This window comes from Hyperolius riggenbachi, chromosome 9, assembly GCF_040937935.1.
Source record: "Hyperolius riggenbachi isolate aHypRig1 chromosome 9, aHypRig1.pri, whole genome shotgun sequence".
In the NCBI taxonomy this organism is placed as follows: Eukaryota; Metazoa; Chordata; class Amphibia; order Anura; family Hyperoliidae; genus Hyperolius; species Hyperolius riggenbachi.
The window spans coordinates 160,495,743-160,507,396 of NC_090654.1; the positions used below are offsets into that span (position 1 = coordinate 160,495,743).

At 41.1% G+C, this 11,654-nt stretch overlaps 1 protein-coding gene across 8 annotated transcripts in view; it reads left to right on the plus strand.

Moving 5' to 3' along the window:
* The window catches only part of LOC137532765 (sodium- and chloride-dependent GABA transporter 3), an 843,944-nt gene that overhangs the window by 754,391 nt on the left and 77,899 nt on the right, over positions 1-11,654 (plus strand). The window lies entirely within an intron of this gene.

Sequence of the window (11,654 nt, forward strand, 5' to 3'; positions counted from 1 at the left end):
TTATGCTCCTTCAGGAGTACCACCCACATGGTCCATAGCTTTCAGGAATGTCTTGATCATATTAGTGTATACACACACACACACACACACACACACACACACACAAATATATATACCGTGTTTTCCAGAAAATAAGACACTGTCTTATTTTCATTTTTGCACCAAAAGATATGCTAGGGCTTATTTTCAGGGGATGTCTTATATTTCTATGAACACAAAAGTTCCTGTGCTGTGTGTCCTCCTCTCTTCCCCACTATGCCACCTCTTCCTCTGCTGGATCCACCTCTTGTTTGCCCCTGTGTCCCCCTTGCCCCTTAGTGCCCTCCTGCTGTCCCCTCTGTAGCTCTGTCCTCCTCTATCCCCTGTCCTCTTGTGTCCCCCTATGTCCTTCTGGTGTCCCCAGTGCCCTCTAATGTCCCTCTGCATCCTCCTCTTACCCCAGCTCCATGCCGCACTATCCCCATACCCTACAGAGTACCCCTGCATCTTCTTTTTTCCCCCAACTCCATGCAGCTGTGTCCCCGGTCTTCAGCCTATTAGGAAGAAGTACAGCAACTTGTGTTTCTACTGGAGCCAATGATCTCTCAGGCAGGACCATGACTCCATTATTAGGCCAATCACTGCACTTGCTGAGTAGCAGCGAGTGCAGCGATTGGCCCAATGATGGAGCTATGGTCCTTCCTACAAGACCATCGGCTCCAGTAGAAACACAAATTTCCATACATATTAAAGTAAATTCAATAAAAACATGGAGACATTTAATTATTTGTGTAGTGTTAGTTTAAGCAGACTGTGATTGTCTATTATTGTGACTTAGATGAAGATCAGATCACATTTTATGACCAATTTGTGCAGAGATCCATATAATTCGAAATGGTTCACATACATTTTACTGCTACTGTAGTTACATTTTCAATCAACTATTTTTCTAATTAATTAAATACTAACTCATTGGTACGCTTCACAGTTATCAGGGAAAGCCTCTAGGTATGACCTTTTCATGCTGAGCCATACTGAGTTTGAAGTAGATGAGACCTGGCCTGAACTTTCTTTTTCAGTGATTGGGTTGCATTAGGACAGTCATGCACTGTATAGGTGCTAACATCACCAAGATTTCTCACACTGATCCTGGTTCTGGTGAATTAGCACATGGGGATTAGAGACAGCCCAAACGCTTCGCCTGCGAGCACTATTCAGCGAAAGATCATGTATACGCGCTCGCCACGAGCATTTTGCTCAACCCGCTATTTGACCCGCCCCCATACATCATCATTGGGCTAAACTTTGACCCCTTACATCACAGACAACAGGCACATGGCAGCCAATCAGCCTTCATTCCCTCACAAACCCCCGCCCACTATAAAAACGCAGCAGCTCCCGCCATGTTCCAGTCTGTCTTTGGCTGGAATAGTGAGAGGAAGGGACAGAGCTTGCTGATGATAGGGAAAGCATTAGCTAGGCTTGCTTATTTTGATCCTCACTGGCTGAGTGATGTTTAATCACCCCAAACAGCCCTTCTGAGGGCCACTTTATCCTTGTGCTGTTTTTTGTGTGTGTGTATGTGTGTGTGTGTGTGTGTGTGTGTGTGTGTGTGTGTGTGTGTGTGTGTGTGTGTGTGTTTGTGCAACACTCCACAGCCCACAGGCATCCACCCAGAGCTGTGCCCATAGTGCCCACTACAATTGTGTGTCACATTAGACACAAGCACAATAGTGCTACAGGGCATCTGTTATTATCACTGTATTGCATTTGAACTGTTGCATTCTCAGTGTCTGTCTGATGTCCACTTATCGTGACATTGAATTGTGTGTCACATGAAAGCACACAAGCAGAGCACTAGCACCACTGCTCCAGGGCCTGTGTTATCACTGTATTGTGTTTGACCTCACCACCTGTTGCATAGTCTTAGTGTCTTAAAGGGACTCAGAGCTGACATTATTAAAAAAGATTTAATACATACCTGGGGCTCCCTCCAGCCCCATCTGCCTGGATCGCTCCCCCGCCGCAGTTCTCTGCTACCCGCAGCTACGAGAACCCATCACTGACGTCCTCGGAGCCAGCCTACGCAGGAGAAGTGAGCCCTCTATGTATCTCCCCAGCGGCTGCTGGAGAGATACGCAAACAGCGCACTTTTTTTACGCTAGACTGGCTCTGACTGCCGGAAGTGCGGGGGCCCGGTTCTTGTAGCTGCTGGCCGCGGAGGACAGCGGCATGGGAGCGATCAAAGCGGATTTAGCTGGAGGAAGCCCCAGGTATGTATAAAATATTTTTAATTTTCAGCTCTGGTACACTTTAAGAAACAACACAGAGCGTCTGCATCACCTGCATATATACTGGGTGTGCTGGGATCAGGAAAACAAATGGAGCATAAGTACAAAAAGGCCCCTTGAGTAAGGTAATATTTAGAGAAAAAATCAATACAAAATATTTATTGCCAATATTGGCATATAGTATAAATAGAAGTAGATATACTCATAGCAATGCAATGTATACAATCACTTAAAAACATGTATTTGTGCACAACCTTGCCATATAATAATATATGCCCATCATACAATAATGATCCATCAATATTTTATAATAGTAGTCAATGCTAACACCATGAGGGGCTCATTATAAAGCCCTCAAGTGGGTTCAGTATACCTGTAAAGTGCAACAGAGTGCAGGAAAAGTATTGCTATCAAAACCCAACATACATTAGTAAGCTGTATGACAAATCTTATAAAATCATTAGAGAAATACAATCCATAAGGCAAACATTAGTTATTATATACCTGTGCTTATTGGAGCAGCCCATAGAAAGAAAGTGCAAAGAGAGGCAAAAGTGTAGGTATACTTAGCCCAGAAGGGCAGTGGCAAGGCAGGCAGAGGGTCCCCTCACAATAGGTGCCACTAGTTCTGCGGGCGTCACCCTGCTTTACCAATGATAGTAGATCGTATGTGCTGTATAGCCACCATTGCAGCGCTTAAATACCAAGAGGAAGGATGGATCACTATCCATCATCGCTACCAACCCCAGAAATGACGTCAGGGAAGCGGAAAGCGGAAGAAAGTAGAACCATCGTGGAGCGCAAGCGTCAGACACTGGAAGTGTCTATAGTGCTATTGATCTACAAGCTCCAGCGGTAAAGGTGACTATAGGGAGGGATGGGGAAGGTGAGGAGAGACAGAGAGAAGAACCATCTCACATAGTGTCGCAATGTAAAAATAAGTGATCACATACACATAAAATAAACATAATGTACAAAAGCAGTCACAAATGTTAACTATATTCCCTATCTACTCATTCATTAAAAGGACCAAAGATCAATTTGAGACAGTAGGACAACTCAATAAATGATGCCCTTATTTCTTAAAGGGCCAGAGTCTAGATTTTTAAAGCACCATAGAAAACCCAAAAATGATAAGGATCTTTGTTGTGCATGTCCATCCACATGAGAGAACAGTTTATACAGCATTAGGAGGCAAGTGTCCCACAAGTAGGTCCAGGTAGTATGAGTCCCCAACTCAGCAAAAAGTTTCCATCAATTATGCATTCCATTCATTCTTAAGTCCATTAAAGCCACTCAGAGTTCATAATGTTATAATTATCAGATTGATCCTAGCCCATACAAGGGAGCATCAGTCCCGTTATATACCTCTATACATCAAAGAGAGAAGAAAATAACATACATTAATAATTGATGGTATACATATTGAAACATTGGATATCTACAGTGCCATTCTTCAAACATATAATGTATTATTAGAGATTAACCCCCAAAAATGGACCAGTCAATCTCTTCATTGATACCTAATGGGCTCATACTTTTGAGTTGATAAATCCATCTAGCTTCTCTACTGAACAAACTATCTGCAATGTTTCTGCCTTTAATACCTAATTTGACCCGTTCCACACCACAGACAGTGGCACCACTGTATGATGCTCCAAGGTGGTGTGAGGGGTTTCCCCTCCTCTGCATCTCTTTTTGGCCAATCTAATCTTAGAAAGATGTTACTGTATTCTTATTTTTAACATATTTTTAGTTTGGCTTACATACATTTTGCCACATGCACAGTTAGTGTAGATCACTCCCTTGCTTTTACAGTTAATATAATATACACTATAGGAAGTATAGGTAATGAAGCTACTGGTGTTCCCATTAATTACTAGAAGGAAACACAATATCAAATATATCAAAGTGGAAATGTATTGAAACCTAAAGCTACATATAAATTATTACAAATGTTAAAAGCAGCATGAGATGGCCATCTCCTAACGCAGACCAACACTACTCATACAACTGGCTAGTAAGTCCTCATATATCAGATCAGCAGGTATGGATTTACACTAAATTGTTGAGCAGCAAGACAAGCAACAATGTGTTAACAAGCTAGCAAAAAGCTCATGGCAACAATAGCAGGCAGAACAGTTTCCAGCAAACAGTTAATATACCCATGAATCTTAAACTTTCCACTCATATGTCCCGCATAACGTGACATATGGAAAAACCCGATGCGCTCGTATGTCCCGCTATGTGGGACATCCCTGCAGCGGCGGTTTGCAGCGCATCGGGACTGCCGCAAACCACCAATCTGTGTGGGCCTATTAGTGGGCATGTAATACTACATGCCCACTCAGTCAGTGCCCCCCAGCCCCATACCCGATGTCCTCCATCAGCGCAAGAAGGAAGTGACATTTAGATTTAAATGTCACTTCCGTTTCTTTCCTTTTTTTTTTTTTTTTAAATAAAAAGTAGTTGCTGATTCATTTTTGCAGATTCCATTCTGCAAATTAAATGAAAAATCCTTGCTGATTAAATTTTATTTTTCCTGCAGATTGCCTGCAAAGTTGTACAGAAAATCAATGGAATCCTATGGGATGGACTCGCGGAGAGTGTAAATAGTAGCCAGTATTTTATTGCTAATATGTCCAATCGAAATACCAAAGATTGCATTGTGTGTAGGGACAGTAAGACATCGGGTGGCGGGCATAAAATCACCTATTATTGCTAAACTTGCTCACGCAGGCAGGCCCGGATTACACCCAGGAAACTGTTTTTCAATTTACCATACCTTGGCTTTCTCCTCTGCTACCAGCCAATATAAGATGCCAAACTGTTCAAACACGGTATCAAATTAAACGTTATAATTTGTTCTTTAAAATAAGATATACCATGTTATGGTGTTATGCTCCATGTTAAAATGAGAGAGAGAGTAAGAGGGAGAGCACATTTCTTAAAAAAAAAAAAACTCCAAGCAGAAACAACTTCCTTTAGGATATTTTAATCATCTGGTCCGCAAGTGAGGATGATCTTCTCCAGTTCCACAGGAACTTCAATGCCTTCCATCCTACAATCAAATTGAAACTTACCTACTCTCACACAGAGATTAACTTTCTGGACACCACCATATACATCAGGGGTAACAACATACAAACCTCTGTGTATCGCAAACCTACAGACCGTCCCACATACCTAAGATATGACAGTTTTCATCCCAAGCACATTAAGAACTCTATAATTTACAGCCAAGCTATAAGGTACAACCGGATTTGTTCTGACAGGATGGACAGAGACAAGCACCTGGATCACCTTAAGAACACTTTCATTAAACAAGGTTACAGTCCTCCCATGGCTGAGGCCCAAATCAGGAAAGCCAGCAACATCCCCAGGACTGAACTCCTGAAATATAAGCAAAACCAGAAAGAGGAACGTGTCCCTTTGGTTGTCACCTACAACCCACATCTGGAAATCTTAAGGAGGATTGCTAAGGAACTTCATCCCATTTTACACAAGGATCACAGACTGAGAACGATATTCCCTAAACCTCCACTCTTGTCATATCGGCAACCACACAATCTAAAACAGATGATTGTCAGGAGCTCTTTGAATAGGCTTCAACAAAACGGAACATCACCCTGCCGACAAAAAATATGTGGGACCTGCAGACACATTTACTCCACTGACAGGGTAACGATACCAGGTTCACAACAGGAGTACAGAGTACAAGGTAAATTTTCTTGTGGGTCCACCAATCTGGTATATCTGATCATGTGTGCTAAATGCCCCAATGTTATGTACGTGGGAGAAACTGGACAAACTCTGCGCAAACGTATGAATGGACACAGGCACACTATTAATGATACCAAATCTGGACTCCCAGTTGCTACACACTTTCGGTCCAACGGACACAGCATGGATGATCTTCGTGTCACTGCCCTGAAGGGCGGCTTCAAAACGTCAAATGACCGATTAATAGCAGAAACAAAATTTATAAATTGTTTCAAAGCTATGCAGAAGGGTTTGAATAAGGACAACAACTTTCTATATTGGTATGAGATTGATGATATATATGAACTGTCTCAGCCACCCTAGCTGAACTTGTGAACTAAGAATTTACGATACCTCTGGGTCAATCCTAATACCAGGTCTGTGAGCAATAAAGTAAACAAGGATCCTTATCTTACCCCATTTAGATGGTCTGTTTGTATTAAGGCATCTTTATGATGTATTTATGCTTAAAAAAATATGTTTTCCCTTTTGATGTTGCATGTATATAAGCTGTCTGTACCACCAGCTTGCAAACTAACAGGATGTAAACCTGACGAAGGCTGCAAGGCCGAAAGCTTGTTCATTCTTATTCATTTGTAGTTAGCCAATAAATGGTATCATCCTGATTTAAAACTTCTTCCTTTAGGAAAGAATTCCGAGTGGAAAGGGTTAAAGGAGTTATGACTCATGGTATCTCAAACTTCTCTACATGGTCACTTAAGATTGCGGACATTACAATCCCCACAGGGGAAACTGCCTTGAAGTGGACCCCTGCATCTCTTGGTACTACTACTCTTAAATAAACTGGAACAAACTTTGTCCTTTAAATTTGGGCATCTTTTAGCTGTAACCGAGGCACTTGGGCTAATAAATTCTGGAATGTCTGCATCAGTACGTAGAGTGGGCCACGTTTTATTCAATATTCGATATAGATCTCTCCATTGATTGTTAAAAGTGGTACTCAATCTTACCCATTGGTATGTGTTCTTAACTGTACTCTGTAATAGACTCTAATGGTCCATGGATTTTGCTCTTTGGAAGGCCTTAGAGATCAAAAAAAGGGTAGGATGTTTTGGAAACAATAGTTAGTTATTGCTCAATGTTTCTTGTTTTTGTGCAGATTGATAGTTTATTATCTAATGCTACGTAGTTAAGGGGTAGTTGAGAGAGTGCAAGGACATCAGAGTTTGACATGGCTGAAGATGCTGCTGGACCAGGAGGAGGAGGGTGGCTTTGCGTTTTTGTGCAGTTTTATCAATGTGTACATACCATTGTTGTTTGTGTTTTGCGATCAGGTACCTTCGCAAAACAGTTGTCCCCCAGTGAGCTCTGTCTGTGCACTATCAGACTATCAGTTTTTGGTTCACTATCAAACAGACACTGAGAATGCAACAGTTCAAACACAATACAGTGATAATAACAGATGCCCTGGAGCACTATTGTGCTTGTGACTAATGTGACACACAATTATAGTGGTTTTGGGTGGCTGCATGTGGGCTGTGGAGTGTTGCACACACACACGAAAAAAAAAAAACAACACAAGCATGAAGTGGCCCTCAGAAGGGCTGTTTGGGGTGATTAAACAGCAATCAGCCAGTGAGGATCAAAATAAACAAGCCTAGCTAACGCTTTCCCTATCTCCAGCAAGCTCTGTCCCTATTCCAGACGACAACAGACTGGAACATGGCGCGTGCTGCGGCATTTGTATAGGGGGTGGGGGGTCCGTGAGGGAGTGCAGGCTGGTTGGCTGCCATGTTCCTGCTGACTGTGATGTAATGGGTCAAAGTTTAACCCAATGATGATGGTTGGGGGCAGGTCGAATAGAGCAGCATACATTCATTGAATGATGTTACACTCTCCAGAAATCCAGAAATCCCACTGCCCACACTACTTAATACTGACATAAATAAGGGGTTAACAATGCTTTGGAAGGGGGTCCTTATGCTGTCCATTTTACTTAAAGAGAATCTGTTCTCTAAAATTCTTACAATAAAAAGCATACCATTCTATTCATTATGTTCTCCTGGGCCCCTCTGTGCTGTTTCAGCCACTCCCTGCTGCAATCCTGGCTTGTAATGGCCAGTTTTAGGCAGTGTTTGCAAACAAAAGACATGGCTGCTAACAGCATGTGATAGGCTGAGAGTAGCTCAGTGTGTGAGTCATACAGAGCTTGGAGGGGGCCTGGAGAGGGTGTGTATAGCTTCTTTCCTATCACAAGCAGACCTGCACATTCCAGCCTGAGTGCCTGAGCCCGACAGAGCAGACAGAGGAAAGAAGATTACATTATATAACAGAGATAACACAGCCACTGTGCAACTAGGAAAGGCTGCAGTAAGCCAGAGCACATTAGAACATGTATAGGAACTTATAGGATAGAAGAAATAAGGCTGAAAATGTTGTTACAGAGTCTCTTTAATGTATAGGGCTTCCATTTTACAGTTAGTAACTAAACGAGCAATTAGATGTCAGGTGATCAGCAGGCTGGAGCCAGTGAGATCATGCACGCATACATGAAATCTAGCAGGTGTCTTATGTTTTTTAAGCTTTCCTAATTTAACTTGATCAGTTAGCTATTAAAATGTATTACTTTTACAAAACTTTGTTTTATCCTACCTACTTAATTTGCTTGGCTGCAGACACTTTTTTTGCTACTAACTATATAAGCAAATTAGATGTGTAAAGTTAACTTTGTGACTTTATTTATTCACCAAAGTTAAATGCCAGGGTCTATGCATTGTTGTAAGCTAATGAATATGCATTGCAATAAACCAGTAGTGCTAACTGAAGAGATACCTATCAGTTGTGGTGACACGTAGTAGAATGCAGTACATTATTCAGGATATGCATCTTTACATGAATGTTCCTTGTTTCAGCATCAGAATTCTTCCTATATCTATATTGCTGTACAATAGTGTGTTGTCACCCCCCCCCCCACACACACACACACACACACACACACACACACACACACACACATACATACAGGTATGTGCCCTTTTTCTCCCAGTGCATTCTGGGAAGCCAGGCCTTTTTTTTCCTTTTTATATTCTATGCAGCTCAAAAAACACAACATTTAATCATTCCTCGGTGATGCACCTTGCCAGCATTAAAACTGTTGCTACATGTGATACATTTCAGAATAAAAATCAGGGCGAGGAAAGATTTCACAATGGGCAAACACTGACTAAATCATTTATAAGTGAATATTGTAAAAAAAAAAAAAAAAAAAAAAAAAAAAAAAGAATAAGCAATTGTAATCATTGTGTTATTTTTTTCTACGATTCCTCTTTAACTTTTGTTGCTGAAACAGTGTATGATGAGAATATCTGATTTTGAACTTAAGGTACTGAAGATGTGGAGTCGTTTGGGTAAATATTCATGGTGGAAATAAAAGTTGCCAATTGCTTATTGGGGTATGCTACAGACCACCTCATATTAATGAAGCTGCAGAACTGCAATTACTACAGCAAATTGAAAAAGCGGCAAGTAAAAATGAGGTCATAGTTATGGGCGACTTCAACTTTCCAGACATTGACTGGGGTATTGAGGCTACCCATTCTGGTAAAAGCAGCAGATTTCTGGCAGCACTACAGGACAATTACATGACTCAAATGGTAACGGAACCAACTAGGGGGAATGCGTTACTGGATCTGATCATTTCGAATAGACCAGATAATGTATCAAATGTGCAGGTTCAAGAACATTTGGGAAATAGTGATCACAACATGATAACGTTTGATCTTGTGACTGATAGGCCACGGGGCAGCGGGACCACTAAAACTATGAATTTTAGAAAAGCAAAGTTCAATCAAATCAGGCAGGCACTAAGTTTGGTGAACTGGGATAATGTACTACAAGGGGAGGACACTGAAGGGAAATGGCAAGCTTTTAAACGTATTCTCAATCAATATTGTAGTATGTATATCCCATATGGAAACAAAATGTCTAGGAATAAAAAAAGGCCTCTATGGATGAATAGAAAGGTTAAAGATAAAATGAAGAGGAAAAAGAATGCCTATAAGGTCCTAAAACAGGAGGGGACCGAGGCTGCACTAAGCAATTATAAGGAGTGCAATAAAAATTGTAAAAAAGAAATTAGGCTGGCAAAGATCGAAGCTGAAAATCAAATCGCTAGGGATATCAAATCTAACCCAAAAAAGTTTTACAAGTACATCAACTCTAAAAAAAGAAAGGTTGACTGTATAGGACTCCTAAAGGATGAGGGTGGGAACTCAATGGTGGATGACCAAGGTAAGGCAGAGTTATTAAATGCTTTCTTTGCTTCTGTCTTTACAAAGGAAACAGCACTGTTGCAAATTACAGAGGCGGAAGAGTCTCAATCTTCTAACTGTAATATTAAATACTTAACGCAGGAAGAAGTAAAGGCAAGACTAAATAAATTAAAAATAGACAAGCACCTGGCCCGGATGGCATGCATCTTCGGGTCCTAAGGGAATTAAGTTCAGTTATAGATAAACCCCTTTATCTTATCTTTTGTGACTCTCTTGCAACTGGCAGAGTCCCAGTGGATTGGCGTACAGCCCACGTTTTCCCATTATTTAAGAAGGGCAAAAAATCAGATCCAGGAAATTATAGACCTGTAAGCTTAACATCAGTTGTATGCAAACTATTTGAGGGGTTACTAAGAGATACTATACATGACTTCATAGTAGAAAATAATCTTATTTCTCAGCATCAACATGGGTTTACTAAAGACAGGTCCTGTTTGACTAACATGCTCAGCTTTTATGAGGTAGTGAATGCTAATATGGATATTGGGAATGCTGTAGATGTGATATACTTAGACTTTGCTAAGGCATTCGACACTGTTCCCCACAAAAGTCTGGTGCAAAAGATGAGGATGCAAGGACTGGGGAAGAGTCTGTGTGCTTGGATAGGGAACTGGCTAATGGACAGAAAACAAAGAGTTGTGGTCAATGGATCATACTCAAAATGGGAGACTGTTAGCAGTGGGGTCCCACAGGGGTCTGTACTGGGTCCAGTGCTCTTCAATTTATTTATTAATGACCTAGTGGATACAGTAGTGAGCAATGTTGCTATTTTTGCAGATGATACAAAATTGTGCAGAATCATCAACTCTAAGGAAGATAGTGTTATATTGCAACAGGATCTGGATAGGATGGCTATATGGGCACATACATGGCAGATGAAATTCAATGTTGACAAATGTAAAGTCATGCATTTTGGTCGTACCAATGGTCTAACACCATACAAAATAAATGGGATACAGTTGGGGACATCAAACTTGGAGAAGGACTTAGGAGTACTCATCGACAACAAGTTAAATAATCGTACTCAATGCCAAGCCGCTGCAGCTAAAGCTAACAAAATTTTGGGATGCATTAAAAGGGAAATAAAAACTCGAGATGCTAGCATAATATTGCCCCTGTTTAACTCTCTAGTAAGGCCACATCTGGAATATGGAATTCAGTTCTGGGCACCACATTACAAAAAAGATATTGCAGTTTTAGAGCAGGTGCAGAGACGAGCTACAAAATTGATACGTGGGATGGAAGGTCTCACTTACCAAGAAAGGTTAGATAAACTGGGTTTATTTAGTCTAGAGAAAAGACGCCTTAGAGGGGATCTAATTAACATGTA